The sequence below is a fragment of the Loxodonta africana genome, chromosome 3 (genome assembly GCF_030014295.1).
Source record: "Loxodonta africana isolate mLoxAfr1 chromosome 3, mLoxAfr1.hap2, whole genome shotgun sequence".
Taxonomy (NCBI): Eukaryota; Metazoa; Chordata; class Mammalia; order Proboscidea; family Elephantidae; genus Loxodonta; species Loxodonta africana.
This window is the reverse complement of record NC_087344.1, coordinates 193,000,891-193,012,989: the sequence shown is the minus strand read 5'-3', so window position 1 is coordinate 193,012,989 and position 12,099 is coordinate 193,000,891. Positions and strand designations below refer to the sequence as shown.

The window sequence follows — 12,099 nt, the reverse complement described above, 5'->3', positions numbered from 1 at the left end:
AAAGGTTATTTTTTGTGTATAAATCTTTTCTTGGGTTTTTATAATAGTGGTCTCACAATATTTGTCCTTTTGTGATTCACTTATTTCACCTAGCATAATGCCCTCCAGGTTTATTCATGTTGTGAGATGCTTCACAGATTCATCGTTGTTCTTTTTCATTGTGTAGTATTCTATTGTGTGTATGTACCATAATTTGCTTATCCATTCATCTCTGATGAACACTTATGTTGTTTCCATCTTTTTGCTATCGTGAGTATGCTGCAATGAAATTGGTGTACATAAGTCTATTCACGTGACAGTTCTTATTTCTCTAAGATATATTCCTAGGAGTGGGAATGCTGAATTATATGGTATTTCTATTTCTAGCTTTTTAAGGAAGAACCATATCATTTTCCATAATGGTTGTGCATTTCCAGTAGCACTGCATAAGAGTTCTAATCTCCCCACAACCTCTCCAACATTTGTCAGTTTTTAAAAATTTAATGCCAGTAATGTTGGGATGAAATGGTATCTCGTTTTAGTTTTGATTTGCATTTCTCTAATGGCTAATGGTTGCTAGCATTTCCTCTTGGGTCTGTTAGCCACCCGAATGTCTTCTGTGTGAAGTGTCTGTTCTTATCCTTGGCAATAAAAGCTATAGGCTGTGAGCAGAAGCATGAAAAAGAGTTCCTATGGGAGACCAGGACAGACAAAAGAAACTGAGTGTATGGGAGAACTTAGAAATGCACATACATGCCCAGGACCAGACACATGCTCAGAAAATACCTAGAAGACCCTACATTTTCATATCAGAGATCCCTAGGCTCTGCACAAGCCTGGCAAAGTGTAGAAGGAGTCCCCCATTACAGAGAAAATTGGCTAAGAATGGAAGAGATGCTGTGGTTTGGTTTGGTCTTCTGTTTTATTTTGCCCCTAACATTCAAGGAAATCTCTTTCAAAACTCTAACAGAACACAAGTTAAGCCACAGAACTTTCAGTGGCTACATATGATCAGGAAGGCAATCTTTGCAAAATATTTAGAGAAAGTCACTAAACAAATGGACTACTGAAATCTTCAACAGTAAAAACAAAAAAGCAAAAGTGGCAAAGGGGAGAATCTGATGACAAGAGTTACCACAAAAAATTTTGAGATATACTTTTCAACAAAAAATCACAAGGCATGCAGTGAAACAGAAAAAGGTAGCATGTTCTAAAGAACAAAATAGAGCCATAGAAACCATCCCTGAGGAAGCCCAGATAATGGACTTTTTGAACAACTATATTAAATATCATTAAAAAGCTAAAGGACTACTTGGTCAAAGAAATGAAGGCAGAAAAATGATGCATGAACAAATTGAAAATAACAATGCAGATACAAAATTTTAGAAAAATCCAAAACAAATTCTGTAGCTGAAAAGTATAACTAAAATTAAAAAAAGTTCACCTAAGTGGTTCAACATAAAATTTGAGCAAGCAGAAGAATCAGTGAGCTTGAAGATAGGAAAATTGGAATTATTGTTTCAGAGGAACAAAAAGAAAAAAAGAATGAAGAAAAGTGAACAAATTCTAAGGTCTTGTGTAACACCACCAAGCATATAAAGATATGCATAATGAGACCCCTAGAAGGAGAAGAGAGAAGGAATCTTATTGACCATGTGAAGAAATAATGGCTAAAAACTTTTGTAATTTGATAAATATATGTACTATGTTTCAAGGAACTCAGCAAACTCCAGGTAGGATAAACTGAAAGAGCTCCACACTGAGACACATAACTAAACATTTGAAAACTCATTGCAAAGAAATTATCTTGACGAGAGCATGAAAGAAGCAAATTATCACATACGAGGGATCTCTTTAAGATTAACATCTAATTTCTCATCAGAAACCATGAAGACCAGAAGGTAGTGGGATACAATATTTCAAGTTCTGGGAACAAATTAAATAAACAAAAATTTCAACCAAGAATTCTATAGCTGGCAAGGGGTGGGGCCAAGATGGTGGAGTAGTCAGACACTTCCTGTGGTCCCTTACAATAAAGACCCGAGAAAAAAAGTGAATTAATTATACATGACTATCTGGGAGCCCTGAACATCAAAGGCAAAATTGAGGAATCAGACTTAGCGGCAGGAGGAGGGAAAGGCAGTTCAGAAGCAGCAAGGAGTTGCCAGACCTGACTCAGTGGAAAACGGCACCCCACAGGCCAGAACCCCTGGCACAAGCATGGTAAGACAGGCAGTGTTGTTCAGGATGCATTTTCCACATCAGAAGAAACTAAGCAGTGGAGAGTCCACTCATGCCTCCAGATTCAGTGAAAAGCGGTGCTCTTGGCAAAAGACAAGCACATGGTCTAATCTACCACGCTAACAAAAAACACCCCTTTGGGGAAGAAAACTCTTTCCCATTTTCCTGACCCCTGCCCACTCTGCACTAAGTCCCAAGCCAGCTTCAGTGATAGCTGCTTTCCCTGGGCTGGAAAAAGGACGTGTCGTATATCCTGAGCCATTCTTCTGGCCTTGGAGAAGGAACAAATTAACAAACAGGGAAAAAAAAAATCTGCTAGCTCCCCTAAGCTGGGAACTCAAGGCAGAAACAGCTCCTTTGCCTAGGCACAGGCATAAGAGGTCCATGGACTTGGAATGCTTTTCACCCCTTCAAAGACCTGTGTGGGCCCATTTCAACAGTGTAGGCCCTCATTTAAAAAAAAAAAAAAAAAAATTTTTCTTCTTTTTTTTATTAGCCAGTACAAAATGGTATATACCTGAAGTCTAACTTCAACTGTTTCAGCTACATGGTGGAGAGGAAGGTTCATGACATTTGACACTGTTACGCTTATCAAGCAAAATCCTCACCTACCCACATCAGGGGCCCAAGGACTGGTGGCTCCACCCATGCCACCTAGATACTCACAACAGGGGTCCAAAGATAAGTGGTGACTCCCAGTCCTTACAGCCAATAGCATTGGATGCCCACAGTCTGGCTGCAAAACCCACCCGCCTAGGCATTCTAGGGAACGGGCACACTTTCCTCACAGAAACTCAGGGGCAGTTGTCAGCCCCCTGCCTTGCTCAGCACATGACCCCTAATGCAGCTAGATACCTGTGCCTGCACCAATCACCCCTGCTCATCTAAGATTGTGGGTGGGACCCTGTGTCACACACTTGGTGACCAAATATCTGGACACCAGAGCTGAATCCATACAAGAAAAGTCAACAGATTCCTTGGCTCATATACCTAATAACAGCTCTAACCACCTGGTGACAGGACATTAGAGCTTCAAAGGCACCAATAAGCAAACTATCTCACTCAAGCAGACTATTTGGGCATATCAAAACAAAACAAAACAAGAAGCTAGGACACAGTAAGCAACATAAAATAAATAAATACAATAACTTATTGATGGCTTGGTGACAACAGTCAATATCAAATCACATAAAGAGGCAGATCATGATGGCTTCAGCAAGACTTCCCTGTCTCCAAACTTTCATTCTCTTAATATGTACACTTAGTAACCATATCCCCAGCTTTCATGGGCTGTGAGGGTCTACCATTAATATTCGTAATTCTGAAACAACATATTTGTTTGATCTAGGATGGGTTGGCCACATGGCTTTAAGTCTTAAAATTCTGGAAGATCTGATCCAGTTGTCTCTAGAAACAAAATTTTCTTTACTAAAGAACATGCACATAATCACATTCACCCAGTTGTTTCTTACCTAGACATTAACAGGTCACAGGCAAATATAAAACTCCATGTTGCCTCTTAGATGGTCTAGGAAAAATTTTTCTGTAAAAATGTCAATGTAAATATTAGGGATTTGGGGGGGGTAAAGAATTAAATCTGAGGACACTGTGTCGTGTTGTTCGTTGCTGTTGGGTTGGTTTTGACTCATGGTACCCCATGTATAACAGAATGAAATATTACCCCATCCTGAGCCATCTTCATGATCACTTACACACTAATATAATAAGGGGGAAAAAAAAAAAAAAACCTCATATGTCACACTACTCTTATTGCCTGGAGTGGGCTGTCCTGGAAGGCAGTATGCTTGTCACATAATTACCAGCTTCTGTTGTTATTGTTGTTAGGTGCTGTTGAGTTGGTTCCAACTTATAGTGACCCAACAGAACAAAACACTACCTGATCCTGTGCCATCTTCACAATTGTTGTTATGTTTGAACCCATTGTTCCAGCTACTGTGTCAATCCATCTCAATGAGGGTGTTCCTCTTTGTCACTGACCCTCTACTTTACCAAGTATGATGTCCTTCTCCACTTCTGAGACATTATAAAGAGCAGCCACTCATATGGAGGCAGACAGGTAATCCTGTCAGACTGGGAGGATATGAGATAGTCTTGTGGGTTTGTTTGTTTTTTAATTGTGGCAAAATGTATACAAAGTTTGCCCTTTTAATCATTTTAAGTGTACAATTCAGAGGCATTAGTTACATTCACAATGTTGTGCAAACATCACCAGGAAGAGTGGTATCTGTGTACTCCCTTCTTAGCAGAAATCAGTATGGTGTCATAATCCGCTTTTTCTCAAACTTTAGCATGTATTATAATCACTTAGAGGGCTTATTGAACACAAATTGCTGAGCCCCACTCCCAGAGATTCTGTCTCTGTAGGTTTGGAGTGGGGCTTGAAAATTTGCATTTCTAACAAATTCCTAGGACACACTGATAATGCTGGTTTGAATTCTACACCTTGAGAACCACGGCCATAATAAATGTCTGTTGAATGATTTTGGTAGAACCAACACGTATTGGTCCTGGATGCTATTCTTGGAAAAATCTCCCATAACTCTTGAGATTTTATGAAAATCTTTGAAAAATGCTGGCTTACTTGGTGTAGGCCAATGGTTTTCAAAGACCAGTTCAGATGTTTTCCATTTTTTATTGATTAATTTCTATTACATTTTACTAAAGTACTAGCATGTGATAAAATAGAAAAATAAAACTGGTCCTTCACTGCAGATGATTTACAAGCATTGATCAAGAGGCTCTGTGTTCCTTATGGATGTTACACCAGTCCTACCCTTCAGTGCCATTGGGATGGTCTAATGTAAGGAAAAAGTCCAGATCTAGAGTTCTTTACTGTGTGCTGTTTTCCTTTCATTGGCTTACGCAGCCCTTATACAGGTGTGTTTTTTCATCTTTCTCTGTCTGGCTTAGAATGACTTCAGTAATCCATTTTTATGCTTCTGTAATTGGTTTGATATTTTCCATCTGCTCTCCTCTCTTGTCTGACTTTTTGAAGAGTACTTTTATGTGTTTTTTATTCCCCTGCTATCATTTTAGTAAGTTTATAGTTACAACATATGTTAACCCCCCAAAAAATATTCAAAATATTTTTAAAAAATTAGTTCCAAACAAAATGAATGAATCGATGCTGTTAGAATTGTAATGAAAAGCAAATAAACACAAATGCAGGGAAGCATTATCATTAAACACAATGGATCTAAGACAGGTCACATACATGTAAAATGAATCATGATATACTATACTAAAATACTTTTATTAATACAATTAAGGTAATATGTATAATGTGTGTATTAAAATTTTAATCTAAATGAAAGCACTTCACCATGTTAAGTGACCAGACATAATTCAGAAGAAATCCCAAAAACATTCAATAAGTTCCAAAAAAAAAGAACTTATGTCAATCACATCCTCAAACTAACACAAAACAAAGAAATGCATAACAGAAACTTTTTAAGTATCAGCAAGAAACTATGTATGATAAGTACCTTATTCCTTAAAAAACAAACAAACGAAAAAGTCAATAAATGACAATTGCTAACTTGTTAGGAAACACTGAGAACAAAATAAGACAATGGAGGTTCTCAAAGCTGTACTTATAGAGACTTGCAGTGCCTTAAATGCCCTTACTATTTAACTAGTAGGAATAAAAATTTCCAAAAAAACACTGCAAGATTGAAAAATAGCAACAGAGGTGGTAGTACTTTAAAAATATAAGAGAACATTATTTATGATTTTATACACTTTAATTTAAAAATAAAATTAATGGAAAGAGTACAATTATATTTTACCCTGGGAAAAGAGGTCACACATTGAATATAAGCGCCAGCTTTACACATTATTATTTTAAAGTAATATTGATAAGCTGCAGCATATGTGGAAAACTGCACCCAAGAAGGTGAGGTATCTAAGCTTTAGGTCACATGAATAATGAAAAAGACAAAGTTCAAGTTGTTGTCGTAACTGCCTGTGAAGCAGGATCAGATTTTATGTGTGACGTAAGAGAGGGAATGTATGAAAATCACAGAAAGGCAAATTCCAGCTTAAATGAGGGAATATATTAATGAGTGCTGAGTACAACAGGAATGTACATTCTATGAAGCCACTGATACCTGGTCAACCAAAGGTTAATTTCCCTCAGAGATACTAACAAAGGAATTTCTGCATAGGTAGAAGGGACTAGATAACCACTTAAGTTCTTCCCTACCTAATATTACGTAGTCTGGTATTAAATAGGAGACTATGTATCTCCCTCTTCTTAATAAATTCAGCATGGAAGGCCTAAGGTTGGATTTTATGGTTGATCATTCTTTTCCATTCCTCTGTGTAGCACACCTTCTAGGTTACATAAGAAGGAGTTTCTAAGACTGATCATAAAAGGCATGCAGAAATGCTGTTTCTGGAGAATCAAAAAGAAATAAAAGGTCCATGCAGAAATAGGAAATCCTTCAGTTAACACAATAATAGTCTTGCACTCTGTGTGGCTTCACATTTTATACGTGCTTTATTTTATCTTATTAATTTGATTCAAATTAAAACCCTATGAAACAGGAAAGAAAAAATTTTGTTAATCATTTCTATATAATAAAATTTAGGTTTACAGAAAAGTAGCTGTCTGTACAACCAATGACTGCTCTGACAGGGAACACAACAGAGAACCCCTGAGGGACCAGGAGAGCAGTGGGATGCAGACCCCAAATTCTCATAAGACCAGACTTAATGGTCTCACTGAGACTAGAAGGACCCCAGTGCTCATGGCGCCCAGACCTTCTGCTGACCTAGGACAGGAACCATTCCCGAAGCCAACTCTTCAGACGTGGATTGGACTGAACAGTGGGTTTAAGAGGGATGCTGGTGAGGAGTGAGCTTCTTGGATCAGGTGGACACTTGAGACTATGTTGGCATCTCCTGCCTGGAGGGAGATGAGAGGGTAGAGGGGGTTAGAAGCTGATGAAATGGACACGAAAAGAGAGAGTAGAGGGAGAGAGTAGGCTGTCTCATTAGGGTGAGAGTAATTGGGAGTGTGTAGCAAGGTGTATATGGGTTTTGGTGTGAGAGACTAACTTAATTTGTAAACTTTCACTTAAAGCACAATAAAAATTATTAAAAAAAAAAAAAAAGTAGCTGTCTCAACATCATGCCCTAGCCAGTGACTAAATCCTCTAGTTACACTACAGTGACTTTTTCCCCACAACACGTCATACCGTTAGATGTAAGCCACCTTCAGGTTTGGGAACCTCATTTTAGGCTGGGCATAATCTTAAGCAAAGTGCCTGATCAATGGAGATTGATGGTAAACAAGACAAAAGGTGATGATTTTTAAGACCCTTTTGAGAACTATACCTCTAGAGATATGAAGTGTGATGATTCATTACCAAATACTCTGATTCTTTACAACAATCCAGAGAAGAACATACTATTACCCGTGATTCACATACAAAAATATTAAGGCCTCACAATGTCAAACAACTCATCTAAGACCACATGGTTATACAGATAAATATAAGAGATTCTCTTAGGATTTGAAAAAGTAATTGATCCATTTTTTATTGTCACAGACATGAACACACACTTTTAAAATACCCTAATTATAAACTCTTTGGAAAAAACCCAGCCTTCCCAATCATTTTCCTAATAGCGGTCTGGACATCTTTGTTCCTGAGGCTGTATACCATAGGGCTCAACAGTGGGGTGATAATGGTATAGGTCACTATCACCAGCCTATCTTTGCCTAATGTGTGTTTGGCTGAGGGCCGCAGGTAGACAGAGGAAGCACAGCCATAGTGGACAATAACCACAGTGAGATGGGAGGCACAGGTGGAGAAGGCTTTTCTCTTGCCTTCAGTTGATGGGATCTTCAGGATGGTGAGGACAATGAAGCCGTAGGAGATGCAGATGAAGAGCAAGGGCACAAGAAGCACAAGGGCCCCACCAATGAAGATTACCAGTTCATTAACGTGGGCATCAGCACAGGCAAGTTGAATGACAGGGGAAATATCACAAAAGTAGTGGTCAACCTTGTTGGGGCCACAGAAAGGGAGGCTAAACACCACAGTTGTTCCTACCAGAGATGTCAGGAAGCCACCAATAATAGAAATTACTGCCAGTTGTCCACATACCTTCCAGCTCATGAGAATGGGGTAGCGCAACGGCTGGCAGATGGCAGCATAGCGATCATAACCCATCACTCCCAGAACAAAGCAATTGGTGACAGCAAAACCAAGGAAGAAGAACATTTGGGTGGCACAACTCATGAAGGAGAGAGTCCTGAGTACAGAGAGCAAGTTGATGAGCATCTTGGGCAGGATAACAATTGTGTATAAGGTCTCAGAAACAGAAAGGACACAGAAAGAAGTACATAGGCGTGTGCAGGCTGTGATCTAGGCGGATGACTGAGATGATGGTGATATTTCCACTCAGGATGATCAAATAGAGGGAGAGAAAAACCACAAAGAGGACAAGCTGCAATTCCCCAAGGCTGGAGAAACCCATCAACAAGAACTCAGTGACAAAGGAGGAATTGGCCATGGAGAGTTGATCCCGTGGAGTAAAGTCAGTATGATCAGGTTCAAAGACCTTTGGAACAAAAGAACCAGGAAGAATTAGCCCTTCTAAAGTAGGGAGTGCCAGTCTAGTTTAAATTAGAAACAAGCATGGGAGAGGAAAAAAAAAAACAAAAAAGGACTGTAAACTAACAATAAATTGTTCTAATTTGATAGGCTATTTTTCTACAAATGATTTTAGCAATGAATAAGGCTACGAGTGTTCACATGAAGTGTACAGACATTTGTTCACATAAACCCCCTCTTTCATGCCCCCTCCTTGAAGATTTATGTAGTCTCTGCTCAATATTTTGGTAGTCTAATTACTAAAAAACTTTTATCTGCATTATGATTTTAAGTGGTTAATCTTTTATCCAGATTACTGATAACAGATTATATTCTATGAGCAATGGTATCCATGTCTGAGGACCCACTCCCACTTTCTTCTAATACATCCTATGTCTGGATCAACTTGCCCATACACAATACAGTTTCCTTTCATGAATAATAACTTAACCCATTTCCATACAGTCATTCATAATATTAATTTGGTTGGGAACTACAGCTACTTCCTTAGTATTAGCTTTATGATGCTTATACAAACTCTTATAAGATACTAGAGCTTGTCTCCTCTTAAAGAAAATTTATGGCTGGAATAATTTAGTTTTGCTCCAGCATTCATTGGTTGCCCATTCGAACATATGTCCCATCCATGATATACCTGACTTGCATACTGAACAAACTTTTGTTCCCAAGATCTGTCTCTGTATTCCTAAGTAGATACTTGCCTAGACAAAAGTTTAAGAAAATTTCCAAATGGGACTAGAATCAAGAGATTTACTTCTTACTTCAAAATCTCTTTAAATAGTTTTAGCTATAAACTTTTTTAAAAAAGGAATGCACAGCATGCTGTTTGACTAGAACAAAATCCCCACCAGCATCCTTCCTGAGACACCATCTCTTTACCTTTCTATTTCCTGGTCTCCTCTCTTTGATATCTTCTCTCTTACAGGATCATCCCCAGAGTGGAAAGGTAACTTAGTATCCAAAAAAACGTTGGAGTTCCTGAAAGGAAAGAGAGGCCATGTTACTCAAGGTTTACCTAATGACTCTCATCAGTCACCTGTCTTTTCAAACTCATCCTTAGAAACTATGTGGGAACTAACACTTGAAAATAAAATTACCCATCAAAAAATTCCACTCCACTCAACCCAGCCTTGGATGCTGCATAAAATATTTGGAAATAAGAAAGTTAAGAGCTTAGATGTGAGGGCATTGCAGATTTATAGAAAAGCTTGGGAAAATGAGAAAGGAAAAAGAAAACAGAAGAGGGTAATTGAATTTTCTGTCTAACAAGTGGAAAGGGTGAATTAATTATTCTTTATCCTTCTCTATAACTATTTAGTGCCCATAGGGTAAAATCAATTCTTAAGAAAGAAAATAAGGCACCTGATGCTTTGTCCCCACCTACATCCACAACCTCATCCTCCAACACTCTTACCATCAAGACATCATCACACAGAAATACTTACAGTTCCCTATATGTGGGAAACCCTAGTGGCATAGTGGTTAAGTGCTATGGCTACTAACCAAGAGGTCTGCAGTTCGAACCCACCAGGAGCTCCATGTAAACTCTATCGGACAGTTCTACTCTGTCCTATAGGGTTGCTATGAGTCAGAATCGACTCGAGGGCAGTGGATTTGGTTTGGGGTTTTTTTGTCCCTATATATGCCTTTGTGTTTATATATGCCTTTTTGCTTCAAAATAAAATGGAAAGAGAAACAGAGTACAATCTTAGACTCCAGTACCTTTTCACCTTCTGTGGCCAACTCATTCTCCACATTTTTTAAAGTCAAAAATTGTTGAACTTTCTCTAACCTGTCTAGAGAGAGTTTTCTGTTCTTAGTGTTTCTAAAGATTGTTTCATGTGCTTTAATCAAAATATTCTACATGTTATATCCAACCTATTTTTCCTGTCTTCCCAATGGATTTGTGAACCTCAAGGATAAAGACTATACCTTATTCCGCTTTTATCTTCAGAGCATAACACAATACATAAATGAATGAGATACAAGTGCTTAAAGAATAAATAAATGAAATAGTCCACTCTTTAATTAGTAGTGATTCCAATTAGTTCATTTTATAGAAGCCTGGTTCTGCTGTTCACCACCATGTGTCTCCTAAGTCAAAACATTTTCTGTTTTTCTATACATTCTATGTACTCTATATGGTTTTGTTTTTCTCACTTCTAAAAATAATTCAGTATCCTCCCTGTGAAAAATCAAAACTGACCCTGTGGCCCTACTTTCTTCTTGGCCCTTATATTTTCATCCATTTAGCTGTCTTTGATTATATCTCCTATTTTTCACTAAATATTTATTATGTATTATTTTTCCATCACTAAATCATGGGAAAACCCAACAATTTTTAAATATAACATACAAATAAAATACTGGACTAGCATGCCTTTTCTCAGTTAGCAAATCAAAAGCCTCATGTAACAATGGAAGTTTTCCATTCCTTCAGATCAGGGTTCTGGTGCCAGTGGTATGTAGGTATCCTGACTATCAAACACTTCTGTGAAGGTGTCCAGGTGAGATCTGCCAAAATTATCTCCCTTGCCATGATCTTCCAGGATTCTTCTTCCATTTTCCAGGAACTCCCTGGACCAGTGTAAGAAAATTCTCCACATTACTCCACAGAACAATATCACCTGTGCATTTTTTCCACGGGCAGTTTAGTAATTGCATCAAGGAGCATCACCAATGGTCTTTCCTTTTTACATCTGCTGTGGCCTCAATGCCTTGGTTGGTAATTGAGAAACTCACCTCCATAGGGAGCCAATTACCACATTGCACCCAATGTTTGTCCATTATTTCCAAAATTAGCAAGTAGAACCATAGTAATACACTATGGAAAAAATCGGTCAAAAAGAAGGCCTTTTCTAATACACCATGGGGATTAGTTGGCTTCCTCTTAGATATTCCCTGGGGACTGATTAGAGATGTGAAGATTTTCTTAGCACGATTTTGTAGGAATCAACTCGATAGCAACGGGTTTAGTTTCTTTGATTTATATATATACATTTATATTTGTGTGTATATATATGTACATACACACATACACACACACACACATACACACACACATACACATATACATACCTATATATGGAAACCCTGGTGGCGTAGTGGTTAAGTGCTACAGACGCCAACCGAAGGGTCGTCAGTACGAATCCGCCAGGCGCTCCTTGGAAACTCTATGGGGCAGTTCTACTCTGTCCTATAGGGTCGCTATGAGTCGGATTCGATTCGACCG

The 12,099-nt window shown here is 38.3% G+C and overlaps 1 pseudogene; it reads right to left on the bottom strand.

The window, feature by feature from the left end:
* Positions 1–6,733: 6,733 nt before the first annotated feature.
* Positions 6,734–8,852, bottom strand: LOC100656132 (olfactory receptor 10R2-like; annotated as a pseudogene).
* Positions 8,853–12,099: the final 3,247 nt, after the last annotated feature.